This window comes from Dipodomys spectabilis, unplaced genomic scaffold, assembly GCF_019054845.1.
Source record: "Dipodomys spectabilis isolate Male_0828 unplaced genomic scaffold, ASM1905484v1 ptg000045l, whole genome shotgun sequence".
Taxonomy (NCBI): domain Eukaryota; kingdom Metazoa; phylum Chordata; class Mammalia; order Rodentia; family Heteromyidae; genus Dipodomys; species Dipodomys spectabilis.
Genome location: NW_024870722.1, coordinates 3,489,894 through 3,512,817, shown reverse-complemented (window position 1 = coordinate 3,512,817; position 22,924 = coordinate 3,489,894). Strand labels below are relative to the sequence as shown.

Here is a 22,924-nt window from a genome sequence, read left to right as displayed (position 1 = left end):
GGTGAGGCTAACTGAGGATGTTAGGTAACTGGAAAGGACAGTGGTGGGAACAGTGGGCCCCTCTGTTTCAGATGCCCCTGTGGTGGGATTGGAATTTACGTCTGTGGCTTGGCTCTTCTTGGCTCTTCTTCTTCTGTGACACAAATCTTTTCAACCAGTGACGGGCTGGCATGAACTCATGTTGGTCAACTTGTACGATTGCCTGACTGAGATTTTTTTTCAGGGAATTTTGTGAGCTGATTGTTGTTAAATACACCTATCATGATAAATTAACCTATAGAAGGAGGTGTCCCTAAAGGAGACAGGGAAACCTGGGCCTCTTTCTCTTTCTCCTAGCTTTCTGGGCTTAAGCTGAGTGGTCTTATTTTGTCATGTGATTTTGCTGTGAAGTGTGACTTCACCATGGGCAGGAGACAATGCGGCCAACCTGGACTGGAACCTCCAAAACTATGAGCCAAAGCAACTCTTTCCTATTTGTAATGATCTCAGGCATTTGTTTCAGTGATGGTAAGTTGATGGATGTCCCCTGCCCCTTCTCTGCCCCCTGGCCCCATTCATATGTTGAAGTCCTAGTCCCCAACACCTCCGAATATGACCTTATTGGAAATAGGGTTGTTGCAGATGTAAATAGTTAAGACAAGGTCATTAGGATGGGCCCCAAAATAATCTTAGTGGTACTCTTCTAAACAAGGGAAGTCTGGACACAGAGTAAGACATAGACAAGGAGAATGTCAGGTGAAGATGAAGGCAGAGACTGGTATGAGGCCGCAGGAGCTAAGAGTCAGATGCTAGGAGAGGGCATGGAGCAGACTTCCCTGTCACGTGAGCGGCGACGATATCTTACAGAACTGTGTGCGCCTGGCCATCGCATCTCCCACTCCTCATCCCGTAGTTTGACATCACTGATGGCTTAAAACAGTCACAGCAGCTGATTTGTAAACCCACGCCACACATCAGGGCTTGATTTACTGTTTTGTCGATTATCCAGACAAGGGTTGGCAGACTACAGTTTGTGAGCCAAACCTGGGCTCCTGCCTGTTTTCATAAAAGTTTTATTAGAACACAGCTATGACAGTCTTTCATTTAAGTGATGCCTGTGGCTGATGGCGAAGTACTTTCGACAGAAACTCTGTGGCTCAAGAAGTTAGCAGTGTTTTTCTTTTCACTTCTCTTTCTTTCTCTCCTTTCTTCCCTCCCTCTGTCCCTCCCTCCTTCCCTCCCCCTTTTCTCCCTCCCTTCCTCCCTCCCTCCCTTCCTTTTTTCCTTCCTTTTTGCTGATAGGAATGTTTGAACTCTAGCTCTCACAATGCTTGGCTTCTTTGCTCACAGATAGCTTTCTACCACTCGAGCCACACCTCCAGTCCTGTTCTTTGCACATTGTTTTGGAGATAGAGTCTAGTGAGCAGTTCTTCCTTGGCTATCTTTGAAATTCTACCCTCCAGATCTCAGCCTCTTGAGTAGCTAGGATTACAAAGTAAGCCATCAATGTCTGGCACTATCTGACTTCTTATAGGCTGTTGAATCCTTGTTCATGACTTACGGAGGCAATACAGATGTTAAAACTACAGAGAAAGCTTTAAAATGTGCCTGGCTATAGCCTTTCCATACACAGTGTATAGTAAACACACACACACACACACACACACACACACACACACACACACACACACACACACACACACACACACGGAGGAAATAATCTAGCATTTGAAAACTGGTTTCTACCTCAGCAGACATGCTGCTTCTATCACTGTAAGGTGAGTGGAGTTCTCACTTGTAGATCTTCTTTATTGTTTTGTTTCCTTCTTGTTTCCATAAAGGAGAATATCACTTTAATGGTAGAGCACTTGCCAAACCTGTTTGAGGCCCTAGGTTCAGCATTCAGCACTGGAATAAATAAAGGAATGAATGGATAGATGGAAGAAATCAACAATGTCATAATTACACTTATTCGCCGGGTGCCAGTGGCTCATGCCTATAATTCTAGCTACTCAGGAGGCTGAGATCTGAGGATCAAGATTCAAAGCCAGCCAGGGCAGCAAAGTCTGTGAGACTCTTATGTCCAATAAACCACCAGAAAACCGGAAGTGGCGCTGTGGCTCAAGCAGTAGAGCACTCGCCTGAGCTGAAGAGCTGAGGGACAGCGCTCAGGCCCAGAGTTCAAGCCCCACAACTGACCAAAAAAAAAAATATTACACTTATTCATCAACTGCCATCCTAAAGTTGCCTAGTGACCCACCATGGGAGTTAGTCAAAAATCAACATGTCACTATGACCATCAGCTGTAGGGTGTGTATTGCACACCAAACCTATGTTTTCTCCCTCAGAAAGCCAGTTGTTAAGCATTTATGAGCAAGCCACTTCCCTCAGTGTCCATGTCTCACACACACACACACACACACACACACACACACACACACACACACACACACAGCTGGGCAGAGGGAACCCAGCTCATGGAGCTGTTGCAAAGTGATTTGGGCCTTGGCTTTGTTTCCCCATTGTGTAGGGTTGACGTACATAAGGGAACAGAGTTGGTGGGAATGAGGGCAGTGGAAGGCTCAAGGGTAGCAAGTTACAGGACTTGGCTAGAGTCCACTCTGGGTAAAGGTGCCGGGCAGGCGACTTGAGCATGCTGATGAAGAGGCTGGTATACAAATCCAGCTTGGACTTGCTTTTGTCAGCCAGGGAACCCATCAGCAAAGGAGCAGCAGGGTGAAGGCTCTGGTTTAAGAAGGCAGATTTGGTAACGATGTGAAGGACAGATTGGACAGGAACAACCAGCTCCAAGCTGTTGCAATCTGTGCTTTAGAAAACACAGCTCAGAAAGTCAATGGCTGTGCCCTAGGCCTGTCTGTCTGGTATTTGTCAGGGAGACTTGCAAAATGGGAAGAAACAGGATCCTTGCTTGATTGTGGACATCTCGATGGAAGCCTAGAGTCTGTAGAACAGAAAAACAGAAATGCAGCTTTGAAATGCCTTGCCAAATGGCTATCATGTGGCTGGTCCCTAACCCTCTGTCTATTTCTAGATGCTTCTTAGAAGGAAAGAAGCAAGTTTTCAGTAACCTTTTCTTAACAACAGGCAGGTACAGGTGCAGGGCCTCACTCTGAAACTGAGACTGTGGGTGTTTTTCAGTTAAACTGAGAAAGTGCTTTGTTCCTCAGGATCTATATTGAGGTGGGGCCTCCCTGGATCCTGAGAGGCACCTATGGAGCATGACACCCCTGGGACTTGGGGTGGGGTGGGAGATGGTAGATGCTAAGAGATGGATGCTAGGACAGTCCCTCTTGCCAAAGCCCACCAGCTGCCTGTGACATTGTGACCCCTGACCACCCAGCAAGTGAGACTTCAGTCAGCACTGAGCAGCGTCCTGCTGTCTGGAGCTGTCAGACCCAGCTGCTCCTTCATCCCAGGCTGATTTCAAGCAGGGAGACTGACAGGACATGAACATGGCGCTCTGCATGCTTTCCCACACATGTCTTCTGGGATGGAGACAGTAATGGTGGCTGGGAGGGTACCCCTCTCTCTGATATGGTGGGACAGCTCTGTCCCCAGAGGCCCTGTTCAGCAGTACACTCTTGAGGACTGGGGAGCAATCTCGTTCATGACCATCCTCCTGAGGCCTTTGTCCAGACCTAGCCCCTAGTCCTCTGGGCTTGCAACTTGCTAACAGGTAAAAGATAACAACCTGGCTGCCAGTTTCTCCATACTTACCAGGAGGGCTTCTTGCTGGACTTGCTTTTTTATGATGTTGGGCTGTGAGTATACAGTGGAAAAGATGAGGAGTTTGAGGCCATTTTGCTTTTGTGCTTCCTCCTCTTCTTCTTCTTCATCTTGGTTTGTTTCTGTTTTTGCAGTTCTAGGGTTTGAACTCAGGTCCTCATGCTTGCTAGGCAGGTACTCTACCAATGACGCCATGCCTCCAGCCCTAAGAAAACTCCGAAATGATCTGAACTGAATTCAACTCTGTGCCTTGTCACAAAATAGCTGTTCAATCTTGAGCAAATTAATTAACCTCTCTGTATCATTTTTCCCCCTCAAACCTGTTGCTATGGTTTGGATCTTAAATGTTCCACAAAGGCCCAGGTCTTTGATGACTTGAGGGACAAATAGCTGAGGAGGAAAGAAACTTGAGTATGTGTGACAGAGAAATTAATCTGAGAACGGACAAGATAGAAGCCATGATAGGTATGCAGCAGTGGGTGAGAGCAGTTGTATAGATTTGGAATGTTATATGAACTTTAAAATAAAGGCCAAGTATGAAGACGCGCTCTTCTAAATTCCAGCACTTAGGAGACAGAGGCAGACTACATAGTGAGATCCCATCTCAAGTAAAGAAACAAACAAGCCTGGCGTGGCTCATCGATGTAATCCCAGCTGCCTTGGAGACAAAGATAGTAGGATCAAGATTCCAGGTCAGCCGGGACGGCGGGGGGGGGGGGCGGGAGAGATGATAGAGTGACAGACACCAGTCATCCCAGCTACACAGGAGCTTTATAAATAGAAGATCAGGGTCCAGGGCAGTCCAAGGCAAAACAAAACAACCTCCCTCCCCACCTCCAAATGAAAGCCACGGGGTGGTAGCTGGGGTTGTAACTCGAGTGGTAGAGTACCTGCCTGCCAGCTACCAAGGGTGAGGTCCTGAGTTCAAATTCCAGTACTGTCAAAAAATAAAAAGAAAGATGAGAAAAGAAATAGGACACATGAAGCCTAGAGAAGCTGGATGTGGAGAGAAGGAGGTAGGCCAAAGTTTGTCCTTAACCTGATATAAAGCATGTCAAACTTGCAAGAGGGAAGGAAAAAGAAAAAAAGAACAATCCAACATAGAGGTGGCAGGTATCTGTGGCCTGACTGGGTTTCATTCTCAGAAATGTGCTTTCTTCTGTTGGTCTCACTTGATTCCTGCGAGACCTTTGGGTGTGACTTTGTCTTCCAGATGTTCAAATTTGCCTCCCCAAGGGCTACAGCAGCCCTGTTAACCTACCAGCTAAAGGGCTGTGGGGTTTTCCATGCTATCCCAGTCCTGAGGTATGAAGGGGTCCAGGTCACCGGAACTGTGGTGGCTGCCTGTCTCCTCTATCGGCTCCCTCGCAGGGCCTCTCATCCTGCTAGGCCTCTCCTTAGGTTGTGAGGTGAGGATCTCTGTGAGACAGTGATGATGAGGAAGATACCCCCCCCCCCCGACCCTAGCTCTCCACATTTGCTATGGCTGGCATGGCTTCCGTGGTTGACATTGCTCCCTGGAGGAGTCCTCGTGGATGATCTTGGGTGGTTTTCTCCTTGTTCCACTCCTCCACTATGGGTGGGGCTGTGGTGGGATTTGGGACTAACTTCGTTTTCAGCCCATTTTGTTTTTCTCAAGAAGCTGGCGGTGGTCCAAAGTGAGGTGGCTGGAAGAGTCTACCTTCCAGCTCTGTGCAGGCTTCTCTATGGGAGGTGATCCAGGTCGGAGGATCTTCAAGTAGGGACCAGTCATGAGCATCAGATGGGACAGTTCCATTCAGCCTTCCCATGAAGCTTATCAGGGGCTCTCAGAAGCAGAATTGCTCTCCTGCCTGTGGCAGGTGGTGCTCAGCTGAGACCATCCATGGGGAGATTCCCTGAGCTCCTTCCTCTCCTCATCCTGAAGCTGTTGGTCTAATGAGCTTTTGTGCCTGCATTCCCTTTTCACATGTTTTCTGTTTCAGTCTTTTTTTTTCTTCTTTAAACATAGGCATTATCTTGCAGATGACAGCAAGATCTCTGTTTTAAAAAAATAAGAATGGTTGTCCCTGAGGGTCTACGGGGGATAGATAGTTCCAGTTTCCACCCACTGCAGCTCCCCTCTCCCAAATCCATTGAAGCTCAAGTCCATTTTATAAAATGCTATGGCCTTGTTGCGTACAATCTATGCATTTCCTTCTGTGTGCTTGAAATCATGTCTGGATGATTTCTGACACGCAATGCAGTTCTCATGTTGTGCGAACAGTTCTTGTCCTGCATTGTTGAGGGGATGATGACAAGAAGAAAAGGGTCAATACCAACCTATTTGGGGATGGTATTAGGGTTTGAACTCAGGATCCTGAGCTGGGTAGGAAAGATCTCTGCTACTTGAACCCACACCCGAGGCCTCTGGGTTTAAGTGTTTTTGTTTGCTTGTTTGTTTCTCAGATAGGAGTTTATGTTTTGCTGCACAGTCTCATACTGTGATTCTTCTACCTTCACCTCCTGAAATAGCTGGGACCACAGCTGTGACACCACACTTGGCTTGGTTTTGAGGCAGAGTATTACTAACTAGGCTGGCTTCAAACTGAGATCTTCCTATCCCTGCCCCCTAAGTAGTCGAGACTACAGTCATGAATCGTCACATCTGGCTTCCCCAAAATATTTTCCATCCACAGATGGCTGAGTCAACAGATTTGGAACCTGTGAATATGGAAGACCAACTGCACACAATGGGTGAGGGAAGTTGCTGTTTTTAGACCACATCCATCTTCTTAAGTCAGACTTGCTTAGACCTGAAGTTAAGTTTTCATATTCCATCTTCATCTTATCTCTATTGCCTACTCTCAAGTCTTCTTATGCAGTCGTGATGGACATGTTCACCATTTGTTGTGCCAAAGATCCAAGAATAAGCATCACCACAGCATTTCAAAGTCAAAAGCTACCAAATTGAGAATCTGGAAAATACAGTATTTTTTTTTCCTTTAGGCACCTGAGAATAGAAAAGCAAGCTGATGTGTTAACTGATATTCTTTAAACATTATGATGGGTATTCCTGGTTTTTCTTAATTTAGAAACTATTTTCTCTAGTGCCTACAAAAGCTTCCTGGGGGGCTGGGAAGGTGGCTCAGTGGTTGAGTGCTTGCCTTGCATGCATCAGGCCTTGGTTGGATTCCTCAGCACCACATAAGCAGAAAAAGCTGGAAGTGGCGCTGTGGTTCAAGTGGTAGAGCGCTAGCCTTGGGCTGAAGAGCTGAGGGACAGCGCCCAGGCCCGGAGTTCAGACCCCATGACTGGCAAAAAAAAAAAAAAAAGCTTCCTGGGATCATGGCAACCCACTCATGCTGGGATGTTGGAAGACCATCCTGTTTGGTTGTACTCTTTTTACCCAATAATGGTGGGAAGGGCTGAGGCTCTAAAGTGTGATCCTTTGTTAGAGCAGTTAAAAAAAAAAAAAAAAAGAAAAGATCAATGACTTTGGAAGAAGGAGTGGAAGGAGGAAGACAACTTGGATCTTAGATGGTGAATGTTTGCATGTCTTACAATCATTGCTCCCTCCCTTCCCTGGCCCAGGCTGGTTTGCATTCAAGGTACTTACCAAGATTGGGCTTAAATTGGGTTTAACTGGTGAGGCCCCAGCTCTAGCATGACTGTAAATCACAGGGGATGGGGAAGCAGCAGCTGAAATTTAATGGGATTACCCAGTTCTGTGACCCCTGCTGAGCCAAGCCACCAGGGAGAAGCCTCTGTTCCAATGACAGGGACACTAAAATTGTTCTGCACTCCATCAGCTGGAAAGATTTCCTATCCTGTTATGGCTTTTGTGCTGTGTGAGTGAGCCCGGCTCCCTGGCTGACCTGGGGGAGGGAGTGGCTGACTCCTTCCCTCCCTTCTGCTTTCATGTTGGTGCCTTTAGGATCTCATTTTAAACAAATACTGGGCCTCTTTCCTGGCCCAGGGAGTGCTGGCGATGGTTGTCCTCAGATCGAAATGCAAGATCGAAGCTGGAATGTGTGCATGGGTAACTGTGGCTGTCATTTCAATCTTGGGTCTCCAAGAGTTAATTTGTCCCCGGGTACCAGTGGCTCACACCTATAATCCTAGCTACCGAGGAGGCTGAGATCTGAGGATCGAGGAGGCTGAGATCTGAGGATCGTAGTTTAAAGCTAGCCCAGGCAGGAAAGTCTATCAGACTCTTCTCTCCAATTAACCACCAGAAAACCGGAAGTGGCGCTGTGGTTCAAGGGGTAGAGCGTAGCCTTGAGCTGAAGAGCTGAAGGACAGTGTTCAGGCCCAGAGTTCAAGCTCATGATTGACAAAAAAAAAAAAAAAAGAGTTAACTTGTTTTCATGTGCGAGAAAAGATACATATATATAACATTTAAATACATAAATTAAATATAAATATATTTTATATAAAATATATTTTATATGTATTTCACCTCTCTGTTCTTGCCAATTGATTCTTGGTTATGCAGATCATTCTATTAAGCTCAAAAGCATCCTGGTTTTATAAAGAGTAGAGAAACAGGTAATTTTTCAGGGGGACCTGAAAAGACCAGGTACTTCCTGGGTCCCACTGTCACCACAGGATCGAAGTTTCCACAGGAGACACCTTATTGATTTTGGACTTGCATGTTTGGAATTACATATTGACATTAGAATTACATAACAATGCTCTCTTAGAACTGAGGGTGAGGTGATAAGACGCGTCTTGGGATCTGTTTCTAGACACCTACTCTGTGCCTTATGCCCTGTACTGTACTGTGCTATGGACACAGGCGAATGACACCCCCCCCCCCCAAAGGCTCTCGAAGCCCAGGGACAGCTCTGGTTGTAATGAAATGTGATAAGTGCGATGTGTGTCTATTTGCAAGAGGAACGTTTGCAAGCCTCTCCAAGCTGTGAGTACAGATGAGGTCAGCTGCCCTGCCAGAACTCACATTTCACCAGCTAGCACTCCTTTCCTCCTATGGCAGGACCCAGCCAGTTATTTCCCAGAGTCCCTAGAATCTTTCTTGCCTGTGTGCTTTGGCCCAGGGCTCTTTGCTGTATTTTGCCCTAGCTCCACTTTTGAATCCTGGGACCTCTTTGTTGACAAGCCGTCATCATCATACTGATGCACTCTGGGCCAACAGGTGCCTCAGCCCTCACTGAGGGCCCTGAGCTTGCTACCCTCTGCTTTTGGGTGCCAAAGGGGAAATCACTGTGAGCCTTTCTTTAGGTTGCCACTTTATCGTCTGGACCTGAGGCCGTGTGGCTGGACTCCTGTGTCTCACCCAGACCCATTGGCTTCTGCCCACAGCCCCTCTGTCTGCAGAACTTGGCCATAAGTCCATGGAGCTGGGCTCAGGGTCCCACATCTCCAACAAACGCTAGAAACACTCACTTGCTGACATCAGCCCATGGGGTGATGTTGATCTATCTGCATCTACATCTAACATCAACATCATGAGTTAACCACACGATCTCTTTCGCCCCCTTCCTTTGCTTCTTAAGTCCTTTCTCTACCAGATACTGGTCTGCTCCTCAGACACAGACTCATGGCCTCTGTGTCCCCTTCCTCCTGCTCCCAATGTTCTACTTCAGGCTCCCATGACTTCCTGGACCATTGTCACAATTTCCTAACTGGCCGACGGCTCCTGATCTCCTCCTCCTCTACTCTGTACCCCGAATTACTTAAGTATGTGACATAGGTGGGGTCTAGGCTGAATCTGTTGATTTCTCTGGCAAGTGACAGCCAGGTCCCAGGGTACTGTTCTCTTTCCGTCCTCTTAAATGTTTTTTATATACAGTACATTGCTAAGTAGCTATATTCTAGCAGATAGGTCTGTGGTGGTCCCATGAAATTATCATGGTGGGGAGTATCCTTCTTACCTCCTGACCTTGTAGTCATCCAGATGTTACAGCACAATGTGCTACCTGCGTGCTTGTGTGACATTGGTGTAAGTAAGCCTACTGTGCTGCCACTCCTAGAAAGCCAAGCACGTGCAATTATGTGTAGTGTGCAGTACATTTGAGACAAGGTTTCACTTTGTAGTCTGTGCTGGACTCAAACTTCAGATCCTCTTGTCTCAATCAACTGTGTGCTGGGAGTACAGGCATATACCACCATGACTAGCTATATACTATAGCTTTTGTTGTTATTTTAGGCTGTCTATTTTATACCTGTACAAGAACTTTTTTTTTTTTTTTTTATAAGATAGTGTGTTGTATTGGCCTCATAGCAGCCTCAGATATCTTTCATATGGGTAAGTACGATCTAAGATGTTCCCACACAGCAATGAAATTGACTAACAACACATTTCTTAAAACACGTCATGGGCCATTAAGTGACACATGACTGTGTAAGGTTTTTCCTTACCCTTTTCCAAACACCACGAGTCCATCAATTATTCTACTTATTCCCAGCCCATCTCTATGGAGAGGAAAATGAATATTTATCATTAGCATCTTTACATACAAATAGGTTGATGCTTGCCTGTAATCCCTGTAGATCTTTAAGTTCCAGGAAGATCTTTAAGTTCCACAGCTTGGCCTATAGAGTAAGCTTAAGGCAAGTCTGGGCTGCATAGTGAGCTCCTACCTTAAACCAAACCAGCAACAGCTTAACGGCTTTTTTTTTTTTTTGGTAGTACTAAGACTTTCACTGAGAGTTTCTCATTCCTGTTAGACAGGTGCTGTGCCATCTAGCCATACCATAGCACTTTTCCATGTTGGTTATTTTTAAGATAGGCCTTGACTCTACTCCAGGCACATCCTGAACTTCAGTTGACTTCCTGTTATAGTTAAGAGGACAAGCCCCTGACACCATACCCAACTTCTTCTGTTGAGAAGAACCTCCATCCTCCTGATCTCAGACTCCTGTGAAATTAAGATGACAAGTACATGTCACTGCACCTAGATATGAAATGAACTTTTCTCCCTGGGATGGCCTTGGAATTTTGATCCTTCCATTCTCAGCCTCCCATATAGCCAGGGTTACAGGTCTGACCTACTACACTTGGCCAAGAGCATCTTTCTTTGTTCTACCTGGATACCTATGTAATTTGAAAGGATTAAAACTTTATGGAAAAGCTGGTTCTTCACAAATTTCAGAAAGGGGGAGGGTGTTTGGATTTTGGCCAATCATAACTTTTCTCACCAGGGTCTTGATGGATTGTATCTGAAATGGATATACTGAAGAGGCGTCCTGCTCAGGTGCATCCTGACTCTGGGCAGATGGAAATCTCTGCAGAGCTATGAGCTGTGTGAAACTAGGCTATTGATCAGCTAAACACCAACGGAACCAGGTAGGATATAAGACAACATGACAGTGAGAAGTTGTTGAAGGCTTGATTCTTAGCACAGACCAGTGCAAAAGATTTGCAGCAATAACAGCTCCTTAATACTTGGGGCCACCAAGAACAATCAGTATTTCCCGTGTGCTAAATTAACAGGAAAAAAAATCTTATTGCAATGTATACAATCTAGACTTTTCTCCTTGCTTTCATTTCAAGGTAAAAAAAACGAGCCCTTTGCAGCTCTTGGCTTTCGTGTATGTGCCACTACTTGTGAGCACTCATGCTGGGCGATCGTGCAGGTAGAGGGTTAGAGGGGATTTTTGCTGGCAAAGCCTGGAAGTCTTCCTTCTGAATCAGATTCTCCCACTCCAAGCCAGGATCTGGGTACAGGAAGAAGTGTACCTCCTTCCCCTGGATCAGACAAAGACAGCTTTATCACATTATCCTTACTGGATTTAGTGGTAAGGTGAAGACTATACACAGAGACCTCAGTGGGCAAATGTCTGTATGGAGAGGGATGTTGTTCTTGTCTGACTGGTGGGAAGGATTTAGATAGCCAGAGGCGAGCTCATTCTCAAAGGGTAAGAGCAAAGCAGAGGAGGGACTAAGAATAATGAATTCCTGTGAAAAAAGATCAGGAGTCTTGCTATGAAAGAGGATCTGCATTGGGAAATGAGAGGACTGAGCAGGGCTTTACTATGGAGGGCTAGGAAAGTGGGCAATGAGGCCTAGATTTAACCCCACAGGAAGCTGGAAACCATGGAGACTTTTTCAAGGGGAATAACAACAATGGGACAGATTTGGAGAGTGAAAGCATGAGATGTCTGGACTGGGGTGAAGAGGTGTGAAGAGTACCTGAGATAAACGTGGTAGCAGGAGGAAGGACCATGTGTAAGTAATAATTTGCAGGAAAAAAAAAGTTGGGCCAGGGAGACTGATTTGTTATATATAGAGGAAAGAAAGTGAGGCTGACGATACCGCTAGGGTTTGGGTCCACAGAGACCAGGGGTGTGCAAAGGACCTGTTCTGGAGAAAGGACTCTGAGTCTTGCTCTGGCTGCTGGAGTTTAAGCAAGTGATGAATCAGCCAAAGAGAATGCCATAGCGAGGCTACTGTTCCAAGCCCTGGAGACAGAATGTGCTCAGGGGTGATGATGGAAAGACAACGAAACAGGAAACATGTCCTCTTAGACAGACAGTGAAGAAAGAAGAGCAGAGGTCCTGGCCTGGCCTTGGACTGCAAGCTGAAGAGGAACTTGTGAAGGAAACCAAACATTCCCAGCTCAGGACTGCCTCATCCTATACCACCTGGCTGCCTGCAGCTCTGCCCTACACTCGTCCCCACTAGCACAGCTCCACTTAGATGTTTGCTGCTGACGAACGCAAAGCAGGGCCACAAGCCAACAGGACTGTGTGTGTGTAGGACTTGCTGCATTATTAGGCCTACTCATTTTGGTGTCTCATTTAGATTATGACTTCAGACATGGCTTCCAGTGGCAGACTCAGTATCTGAGTCACCAAATTCCTTCAGTTGATCCTTTAAAAGGGCCTTGTAATGAGGGTTGGTAGATTTAGCAAATTAAAAAAAATATATGGGGTGTGCATTTCAACTTGATCAGGTCAACAGAAAAAATATGTTTAGTACAACTATATCTCAAATATAACATGGTATATACATACATAAACTAAAAAGACTATTGGTTCTCTGAAATTAAAATATAATGGGACATCTTTTTATTTTATCTGGCAATCTATCCTCTGATGCATCTTCATCAGAAGACCAAGTCATATCTTTGCTAAAATACCTCCCTCTTTCTCTTCCTCCCTCCTTCCCTCCTTCCCTCCCTCCCTCCTTAGTACTGGAGATTGAACCTCAGGGCTGTTCTTGCTAGGCCAAGCCAGGCACTCAAACACTTAAGCCACACCTTCAAATCCTCTTTGCCTTGATTCCCTGCCCCCCCCTCCCCCGCCAGGGTCGTGGGACTTGAACTCTGGGCCTGGGCGGTGTCCCTCAGCTCTGCAGCTCAAGGCTAGCGCTCTACCGCTTGAGCCCCAGTGCCACTTCCGGATTTCTGGTGGTTTATTGGAGATAAAGAGTCTCACGGACTTTCCTGCCCGTGTTGGCTTTGAACGGAGATCCTCAAATCTCAGCCCCCTGAGTAGCTAGGATTACAGGCGTGAGCCACCAGTGCCCAGCACCTTGATTATTTTTGAGGTAGGGCCTTGCTTTATGTTCAGACTGGCCTGAACTTCAGTCTTCCTACTTACCTTTCTCTGTATTTCTGAGAATAATAAACATATTCCACTGAATCCAGCCACTGTGCTTCCCCTGTAGCTGGCTTAACAAATGTGTACCATCTCACTTAGCCATTGGCTGAGATGGAGTCTCATGAACATTTATGCCTGGACTGGCCTTGAACCATCATCCTTCTGATCTCTGCTCTCCCAAGTAGCTAAGATTACAGACTTGAACTACTTTTCCGGGCAAGAGGCTCATTTGTCTAATATATTTCATTCTCTCTTTTTCTATCCCTCTCACAGAATCACATGGTATTATTTAGAATCAAAGAGAAATTGTTCCATACCTACCATATGCCTGACAGGGCACAAGGCATTTCACACATGCAGTATCCGTGGTTTACAACTTGTTCAGGGGATATAGCACTTGAAATAAGGTGCTTTTGGCAGAATGTCATGAATCTGAAATAATTTTCCTAGCAATCTGAACAAGATGATGGCATTTGCAGGCCATGCAAGAGAACATCAGCAAAGCACATATACACAAAATAGAACCATCATGTTTTTTTTTTTTTTTTTTTTCAGCCATTCTAGTGATGTATTTGGAGAGGAAAATGTTTTGTGTAGTTATTTATTTTTGTTTTTTTTTTTCTGGTTATATTTTCACACATTCCCATCAAAAGAAATTCAACCTTTGTGTGACAAGGCCAAGAAATAATTTATTGGTGCCCAGAAGTCAAGCCCTCTGATGTTTTGTTGATCCTTTGGATTGGATTAAGCTGGTGGTTCAGGAGGAAGAAGATGAGGGAAAAGAAATGTCTGCAGAGGTGAAGGTAACTTTGTCTGGTGTTGATAGGTTGGGCAATGAGAGATCCCAGAAATTTAAGAGGATTGGTTGACTTTGAGGCTTCATTCCTAGAAAGGCCAGGACTTTGATAAGCATAGAATAAGCCACAGTAGCATAATAATGTTATTTTGAGCTGAACATATTTATGTTCCTGGAATCTCTTATCTATCCAAAAGTAAACTCAATTGTTAAAAATTCCCTTTCTCCAAGTAATTGTAATCTCTTCTTCTTAACTAGAAATCAACACTATACCCTAACAGATATTATCACAAAACAATTATGTCTCCTATCTACTCTCCTTAGGCTCCATTTGTTTTTCCAAAAGCTCCTTTGCTTTTCCATAAATGCCCCTCCTTCTAAGAGGTCACTTTTTCTCAGAAGTATCCTTCTGTGTCTTTCTATCCCCTATTAGGACATACAGTACTTAAACTCTAGCCCCTACCACCCACTGATTTGTCAATTATGTCCTTAAATCTGTTTTCCTTTTTCCATTTGGGTTAATCTGTCATTTGCCAATTTAACTTGTATAAATAATAATAAAACCTAAGGAGGTTTTTCCTCTCTGACAGCCCTTCTTGTACTCATTGTTTCATGAGGATTGTGGCAAGTTGTCTGTAGATTAGGGTTCAGAGCCCCACAAGTGGCATGAAGATAATAGGCCTACAGAGAACATCTCTGAGTCCTTGTAGCATGTTGTAGGTACTGTACTCAGTGGGAAAAGAAGAAGTGTTGGCCATGATGGTGGCTTCAACAGCCCAGTCTCCCAGTCTCTCTTTCCCTCTAGCTCTGCTTTTCCACATTCTGGTACCCAATGGCACCCACAATGCCTTGGGGCAGGGGGAGGGCATGCCTCAGATACAACTAAGACTGAATTTCCCATCAGCCTATCCCATCAGCCAAAAGCAAGTAACATCAATACAGAAAAAGAAAAAATTCCTACTCTTGAGTCCTCATGATACAGACTAATATTTCCTTTCAGACTTTCTTTTTTGTTCAGAGCCTTATTTTTAGTTTGAAGGGTGGCAGGGTACAGAAAATGCTGCCTCAAAAGTACTTCAAATTGATGGAGATTGAGAGGGCTCAGAAGCAAGAAGGTCACCCTGACCCTCATCTGCCTTTCTGTCTGTCTTGAGGCCAAGGCAAGATACTCTCTGACCTACCTTGGGCTGAAAGGATATCAGAAAACTCATTCCAGAGGGTCCTGTCCTATACCCAGGGATAAGGAATGCTAACTCGAGAGACTGAGAAGAATCTAAGCAGACAGGCTTTGCTGCTTCCCACATCTGTGGCATCAGTCACCATAAGGGCATAGACTTTTGTCCAATCATATTTCTGTACTGCTAACAATGTTTCATCCAATCTAAACCTAACAAGACAGTTTTCCCTGGGCTTTTAGAACCTTCTTTCTTTTCTTTTCTTTTTCCTTTTCCTTTCTTTCTTTCTTTTTCTTTCTTTTTTTTTTTTTTTTTGTCGGTTGTAGGGTTTGAACTCTGGGCCTGGGCACTGTCCCTCAGCTCTTCAGCTCAAGGCTAGTGCTCTACCACTTGAGCCATAGTGCCACTTCTGGTTTTCTGAATGGTTTCTTGGAAATAAGAGTTTCAAGGACTTTGCTGCCGAGGTTGGCTTTGAATCTCGATCCTTTGATCTCAGCTTCCTCACAGGTGTGAGCCACAGGCACCTGGCTTTTCTTTACTTTTATTTTCTTTTTTCTTTTTTTTGTTGGTTATAGAGCTTGAATTCAGAGCCCGGGCACTGTCCCTGAACTTTTTCACTCAAAGTTAGCACTCTATCACTTTGAGCCACAGTGCCATTTCTGGTTTTCTAGTGGTTAATTGGAGACAAGTGTCTCATAGCCTTTCCTACCCAGGCTGGCTTTGAACTGCCATATCCTCAGAACTCAGGCTCCTGAGTAGCTAGGATTATAGGCGTGAGCCACCAGAACCCGGCAAGAACCTTATTTCTGAAGGCTCCCCTGTCATCCAAGGTTTTGATGAAATTAATTGGTTATTTGTTTTTCTTGTTAATCTGCCTTCTGGTATTATGAATGTTGGCCACATCCCTTCTGGTGGGGGAGGAGAGGTATCACACTTCTCTATTCTTCCAGAAGTTGCAAGAACAACAAGTTTAAGAGAAATCTACTAGAAAAAACCTGAAGTTGAGGAAATTGTAACTATTAACTTTATCCCTCCTACTCCTTCCCATCCTTGGCACTATGAATAGATCACCATTGAAACATTTTTCATCAGATGACTACTTCAGCTCAGTGCCATAGGAATGAAGTCAGAAAGACTGGTGATCTCATAGTGTAAGGCTATGCGCAAGACACTAACATTCAAAAATCCAAGGTCCAGTCTAACACAATAACATTATTTATAGACCGACAAGAATCTTGGACAAATGTGACGCATAGAGAGCAATAAAAAGAAGGAAGGGGCAAGTCATAGAAATCTGAGACTGAATCAAGGAGGAAACCACCCAGCACAAACTTGGATAACTTGGAAATTTTGTAGGGTTCCTGTGTTTAACAAGAACTATGCTTCCATGATTTTCTCTACCCAGTGCCCTTTGTCCTATGATAAATGATTCCATTTATCCCTCTAGAGCTTCTAAAGCCCCAATTTTTACATCAGGTAAAAAAAAAAAATGACTGTAGTCTGTTTCCTTCTTGTTGTTATCATTATTATTATTTTTATATTTTTGGTACTGGTCCTGGTACGTGGGGCCTGGGTGCTGTCCCTAACCTTCTTTTGCTTAAGGCTAGCATTCTACCATTTGATCTAGGGTTTTGGGAGGTAGTCTATTAGACATAAGAATCTCATAGACTTTTCTGCCTGGGCTGACTTTGAACTGTAATCCTCAGATCTCAGCCTCCTTAGTAGCTAGGATTACAGTTGTAAGCCACCCGACCCGGATCGCTATGCTGGGTTCACATTCAGTATTTTTGAAAGATACAAGGTGGTCATACTTCTCAATATCTAAATGTGACCAGAACTTATTTACAATGATGGGAGCTGGGTGTGGTGCTATGGGAAGGGACCCATGGTGAACTTCCCTTGGGAAACTTAGATGAGGAATTACGTTTTGTTTTGTTTTAGACAGGATCTCAATATGTAGCTCAATCTAGTCTCAAACTCATGATCCTTTTACCTTAGCCTTCTGAGTGCTGGGATTTTAGGTGTATGCCAACCAACCATGCTTGGTTAGAATCTCATTAGAGAGATGGGGGTAGGGAGAAAGAGAGAGGGGGGAGAGAGAAAGAGAGAAGGAGGGAGGAAAAGTGGGAGGGAGATAGAAACAGCGATAGAGACACAGAGAAATCCTGGGAGTATTCTCTACACATAGTAGGGAAAAGGTCATGAAAAACTCCTCTTTTTTCCTTTTTGCTTTTTTAAAAAATGTGTGATCCCAGTGAGAGTGATGGGCCTCCATTTTTGCTCTACCACACACCATTATGATTTAACATTGAAGTGTGCCATCTTGGCTCACTCTTTTTCAATTCATGAGTGGCTGCACTGGTCAGTGGAGGAAAATGGGAGTGTTCCAATCTCATGTCTCCTGTATGGGATTTCCTGACACGGTTTCAAGGTAAGAGAGGAGATCATTTAGACATGAACTTCCTTTGTGTGTGTGTGTGTGTTTTAACTCTTCTGTCATTATCACTTACATTTAGAAAACCCTATTATTTAAAAAAAAATCAATCTGAATTGGATTTTTTCCCCCCTTAAATCTTGTGAATCAGGTGACAGAATGCCATAAAGAGTTGGAATTCACTTTTAGAAGGGAAATGAAAAGCAGACATAAATGTCTGCTAAAGAGGTGTAAGCAAGAGCAGCAACAAAAACCTTGTTATTCACCTGGCTTGGCCAAAGGTTTTGTATTTTCTCTTTTCTGTTAGTGGTCGAATAAGAGCTGCTCCAAGGGCCATTCCTGGGGCGTTACTAGTTAGAAATGTTTGGTGCTTTCAAGTTCTGCTGAAAGACCACAGGTGAACAGAGAAAGAATTTTGCCTGAATTTAAGGGGCTTTCCTGAGAGGTGATATATTTTGTGGGCCAACACTTTATTACGTAGCCTGTAGAGCTAGTTTCCTCTGAAAACAAACCCGATGTCTGGAACTTTCCATGCCAGGAGTCCACGTCAGTCTCAAGGCCTCTAAAGCCATGGCTGAGTTAAAACAATACTTCGTGTGAATGGTTACTGCTATTCTTCCTCACTGGGAAGGTTGGGGTTGTCAAGGATCTATAGACCTTTCAAATATAGTGACGATGTTTCCCTGAATCTCAGCTTTTTCTGATGAAAGAGCAGCTGAGTGGGGAGCGAGAAAAGCCTTTGTGGAAAACATTGGTAGTGCTATAATTGCTGTGCAGTCATCTCAGAAGTCTTTGCACAACTTCCCACAGTCCATGTCAGTCAGAGGGATATAAATACAGAGAATGTTTGTTTCTGGAGTGTGCACATAAAGCAAATCAGCTCTAGCAATTTCCAGATGGACCAAAGGATGGACTGAAGGCTGAAGGGGTGTAACTGTGAGAGCCTCAGCAATGAGAATTTAAACTATAGGCTTCGATTGTGTCCTTCCGACATCCTTTGAGTCATAAGGTGTTCTAGGGCTGACCGAACTGAAATCTAACACCTTCTCTACTGCTCTGGTTTTCTAATTTAAGTGTGATGGAGTAACAGGCAGCCAAGTGAAAGAAAGGCCTAGGGATTTTGAGGCAAAGATAGAAGGCTGGTTGGCCAGAGGGAAATTTCTCCCCTCATCCAGCCCTCCTCTGTGGTTTTAGCCCAGAGACTCCCTGGAGTTTTACATCAGCGCTTGATTCTTGCATCAGGTATGGCAACTCTTTCCTGTATTGTTTGTATTCTCAGTGGTGAATGAAATATTAATAAATGTCTCCCTGAGGATGTTTGTGAAATCCATATAAGAAAACAAATTGATATGTAAAAATCTTGGGATATTATTGATGCAATACCTTGCTTACTGGTGGAGGTCTACTTATCTCTTCCTCGCACTTGCAAAAGAAAGGAAAATGTGTAGCTAACACAGTTCTTCACTTTTTCTACATTTACATAGTCCTTTGCTTTTTCTTTTTTTAATTGGCAATCCTGGGGATTGAACTTGGGGCTTCTTACTTGAAAAGAAGGCAGGTAGGACGTGAGCCACATCTCCGGCTCTTCTTTGCCTTGGTTATTTTTTGTTTATATTTAATTTGATCTAGTTAAGCTTTCTTTGCTACTCTATTCATTTTATTATCTTTCCAGTAGTCATGAAGAGGTTTCCATTTAACATGTCTATTTATGTGTACAATGCATCTGTACCAGTATTACTCCTTTTTCTTTTTTTTTTCCAGTCCGGGGACTTTAGCACTGTCCTTGATCTTCTTCTGCTTAAGGCTAGCACTCTACCACTTGAGCCAGAGCACCGCTTCTGGCTTTTTCTGTTTACATGGTACTGAGGAATCAAACTCGGGGCTTCCTGCATGCTAGGCAAGCACTCTATCATTAAGCCACCTTCCCAGCCCCAGTGTTACTCTTTCTATCATTCTCTATCACCACCTCATTTATCTTATCCCACCCATTTTTCAAGTTTTCTAGTTCTGTTTCACATAGATACTTTGAGTATTATGACTATATTTGCCCAGTATTTCTCTCTCCACTTCTCTGCCTCTCTTTTCTAATCCCTCATTGCCCTCAGACAGGACATGTTTTGGCTTAGTTATATTTGAGGTAGGGTCTTGCTTCATGCTCAGGCTGGGCCGGACTATGATCCTTCTGTTTGTGCTCCCCTACATTGCTGAGGATAACTGTGCACCACTGCACCTGGCCCTTGGGCTTCCTGGTAACTGGAAGAACAGGTAAATTCCACCGTGCTCAGCCACAGAGTGCGATAGCCTTGCATGAACTTTGATGCTTGGGCTAGCTTTGAACCTTGATCACCCTCCCACGACTGCCTCTCAAATAGATAAGATTCAGGCTTGAGTTATAGTTCCCAGATACTCCTATGCTCTTGATTAAAAAAAAAAGACTAGAATCATAAATAGATACTAGATTATATTCTTTCCAGAAGATAGAGAGATCAAGAAACTACACTGAGCATGGTGGTTCATACCTGTAATTCCAGGCAAAGGCAGGAGAATCATGAGTTCAAGGCCAGCCAACAGCCAGACTGTCTTAAGAAACTGGGAGAGAAAGAAGGGGGAGAGGCTGATAGCTCGCTACCTAGCTAGGCAGTTAGATAGATATCAGTTGTCTGCCAATGAGTAGGGAGGAACTCATTAGTCAGGTGATTTCCTCTGTTACCAGTCACTGCTCTGGGTGACCAAAGTTTGCCACCAAAAGTTATGAAGAATTGTTCATCATTAAGAAGAGGAGAGCTCTGTTGGCCTGAAAGCAAGAGATAACCTGCATATCTTTCTGTTAGTGAGGCCAGGGCTAACCACTGAAGATGATTTTGAACCTTATGGGCTTGGAGATGGTAGCAGAGAAATCTCCATCATTATATTTTACTGTCATTCATTTGCTGTTCCTCAAGTTTGGCTTTTCCTTTGTCAGGTAACTTCTCTAAAGACCCAGTGTTCTTCATTGAAGAGTATCTCTACGCTGGAATTCACAGATACCTTTTTGAGAACTACTCACCTGCTGGGTGTCTGAATGTCTGTGGGAAATACATATCAATAAGCATCTGTTTGGTTTTCTCTTATGAATCTGTCTTTTGTTAGAAGGTCCATTCTGACCAAGACCCCATGGTGCTTAGTTTGCTGCCACTGTCTCTCACAACCTGACCTGCCACCTTTTAGTTGAGACTCAAGGATGGTCTTCCATGGCTGTCTCAACTTTAAGACAGACACTGGCACGGTAATCTTTATCTCCCGCACTTTCTTTTTTTTTTTTTTGGTCGGTCATGGGGCCTGAACTCTGGGCCTGGGTGCTGTCCCTCAGCTCTTCAGCTCAAGGCGAGCGCTCTACCACTTGAGCTACAGCGCCATTTCCGGTTTTCTGGTGGTTTATTGGAGATAGGAGTCTCATGGTCTTTCCTGCCCGGGCTGGCTTTGAACTGTGATCCTCAGATCTCAGCCTCCTGAGTAGCTAGGATTACAGGCATGAGCCACCAGTGCCTGGCTCCTGCACTTCCTTGAGTTGGGACTATGTAGGAGACAAAGGGAAATTCCAAGTTCAGAAACAACTTTTTTCTTCATTCTTGTATTTTTTCTCTCCAATCCCTGTACTATCCTGAGATTTTGACTTCAACATTCTTCTCTAAGCAATAGGGAAGGGTTCAGAAGAGGAGAGGAAAAAGTCAAGATCTATTAAGTGTTAACTGGTCCTGCTCCAAAATTGTTGTTAAATACATACATAATTAACTCTGTCATGGACTGCTCTGTACAGACTACAAGCCTTTGCTGCAGCTTCATTGATGACCTGGGCACATCCAAAAATTAATGAAGACTGATCTAAGTTCTTATTACTAAGCAAAGAGCCGGCAAGCAAATGGGAGTGGACCAGAAAGTTATCTTCAGTTATTTTCAGAAGTATAGTCACAATTAAAGGGATATCAAGGGAGCTACTGATGTTGGAGATCAGAACACACTACTCCAAAGGATGCCAACTTGGAATCTGAGGAACAGAGAAGCGTCCTTCTCTGAAGCAGGTCCTAGGACTGAGGGAAGACTCCATGACCTTCTCTCCCAGAAATGCATAAAACCCTAACTGGAGAGGTGAGTTAGAGGCAAGGAACCTCCTTTTTTTTCTGAGGACAAAGAAGCACAGTGAAGAATCATAATACTCCTTGCTGTGTCCCTATTTTATTATCATTCATCATACTTCCTTTGTCCAGTCATACTTCTTTATGACTATCTGCTTTGTCATCAAACCTAAGCATTAAAAAATACACAGGTTGAGCTAGGTGCTGGTGGCTCATGCCTGTAATCCTAGCTATTCAGGAGGATGAGATCTGAGGATTGTGGTTCAAAGCCAGCCTGGCAGGAATCCATGAGACTCATAAGAGTCTCCAATGAGCCAGAAGTGGTGCTGTGGCTCAAAGTGGTAGAATGCTAGCCTTGACGGGGGGGGGGGGGGGGGGAATAACAGCTTAGGGACAGCACCCAGGCTCTGAGTTCAAGTCCCATGACTGACAAAATAAAAGAAAAGGAAAAAAAGAAAAAAAGGTCACAGGTTGGCCTTTGGGTCTTCCTTATGAAGGTTCCTGTGTCACCTCAAATACACATACACACACACACACACACACACACACACACAGATACACATAGTTATTTATTTGCTTTTCTTTATTAAAGGAGCCTCAGTCATGAATCTAGAGATGGGTGATAAAAGAAATCACCTATCTCCCACAATAAAATAGCCTACTAGTGTTCTTGGAAAGAGCTGTACCTTCTTGTCATGCTACTTATCCATTGACATTGGAGAACTAGAGCTAAGCAGAAGAAAAGAGCATGGGATAACAATGATAGAGCTGGTGCATTTGGCCAGTAGGAGCTTGTCAAACTGGAGCTCTTACTGGACTTTGGCAATGATAGATCTTGGGTAATTCTGGAACCCATCCATAGGCTGATGGGCTATATTTTGCAAATTAGACTGAAGTGTTCCACTTTTGGTGGCCAGTTTTATTCCAAAAAGCTACTGTAAATCTATGAGTTATAAGATTGTGTCAACATCGGGGGAGGTTAAGGCTACTACTGCTTCTGAGGACTCAGACTCCTTTTTTTCCAAACCCTCATTTCATTTTCCCTCTGTCATTTATCCAACCCCTGAACACTTCTCCCCTCTGAAAAAAAATTGCTTTGGGTTGCAATGGAGAAGTATGTTGGAATTTTCCTCACCTGCCCTCTATTTCCCTT

General features: G+C 44.3%; 1 pseudogene; it reads left to right on the top strand.

Annotated features, from left to right (window-relative positions):
* The first annotated feature begins 19,832 nt into the window (after positions 1-19,832).
* The window catches only part of LOC122106990, a 65,444-nt pseudogene continuing 62,352 nt past the window's right edge, over positions 19,833-22,924 (top strand).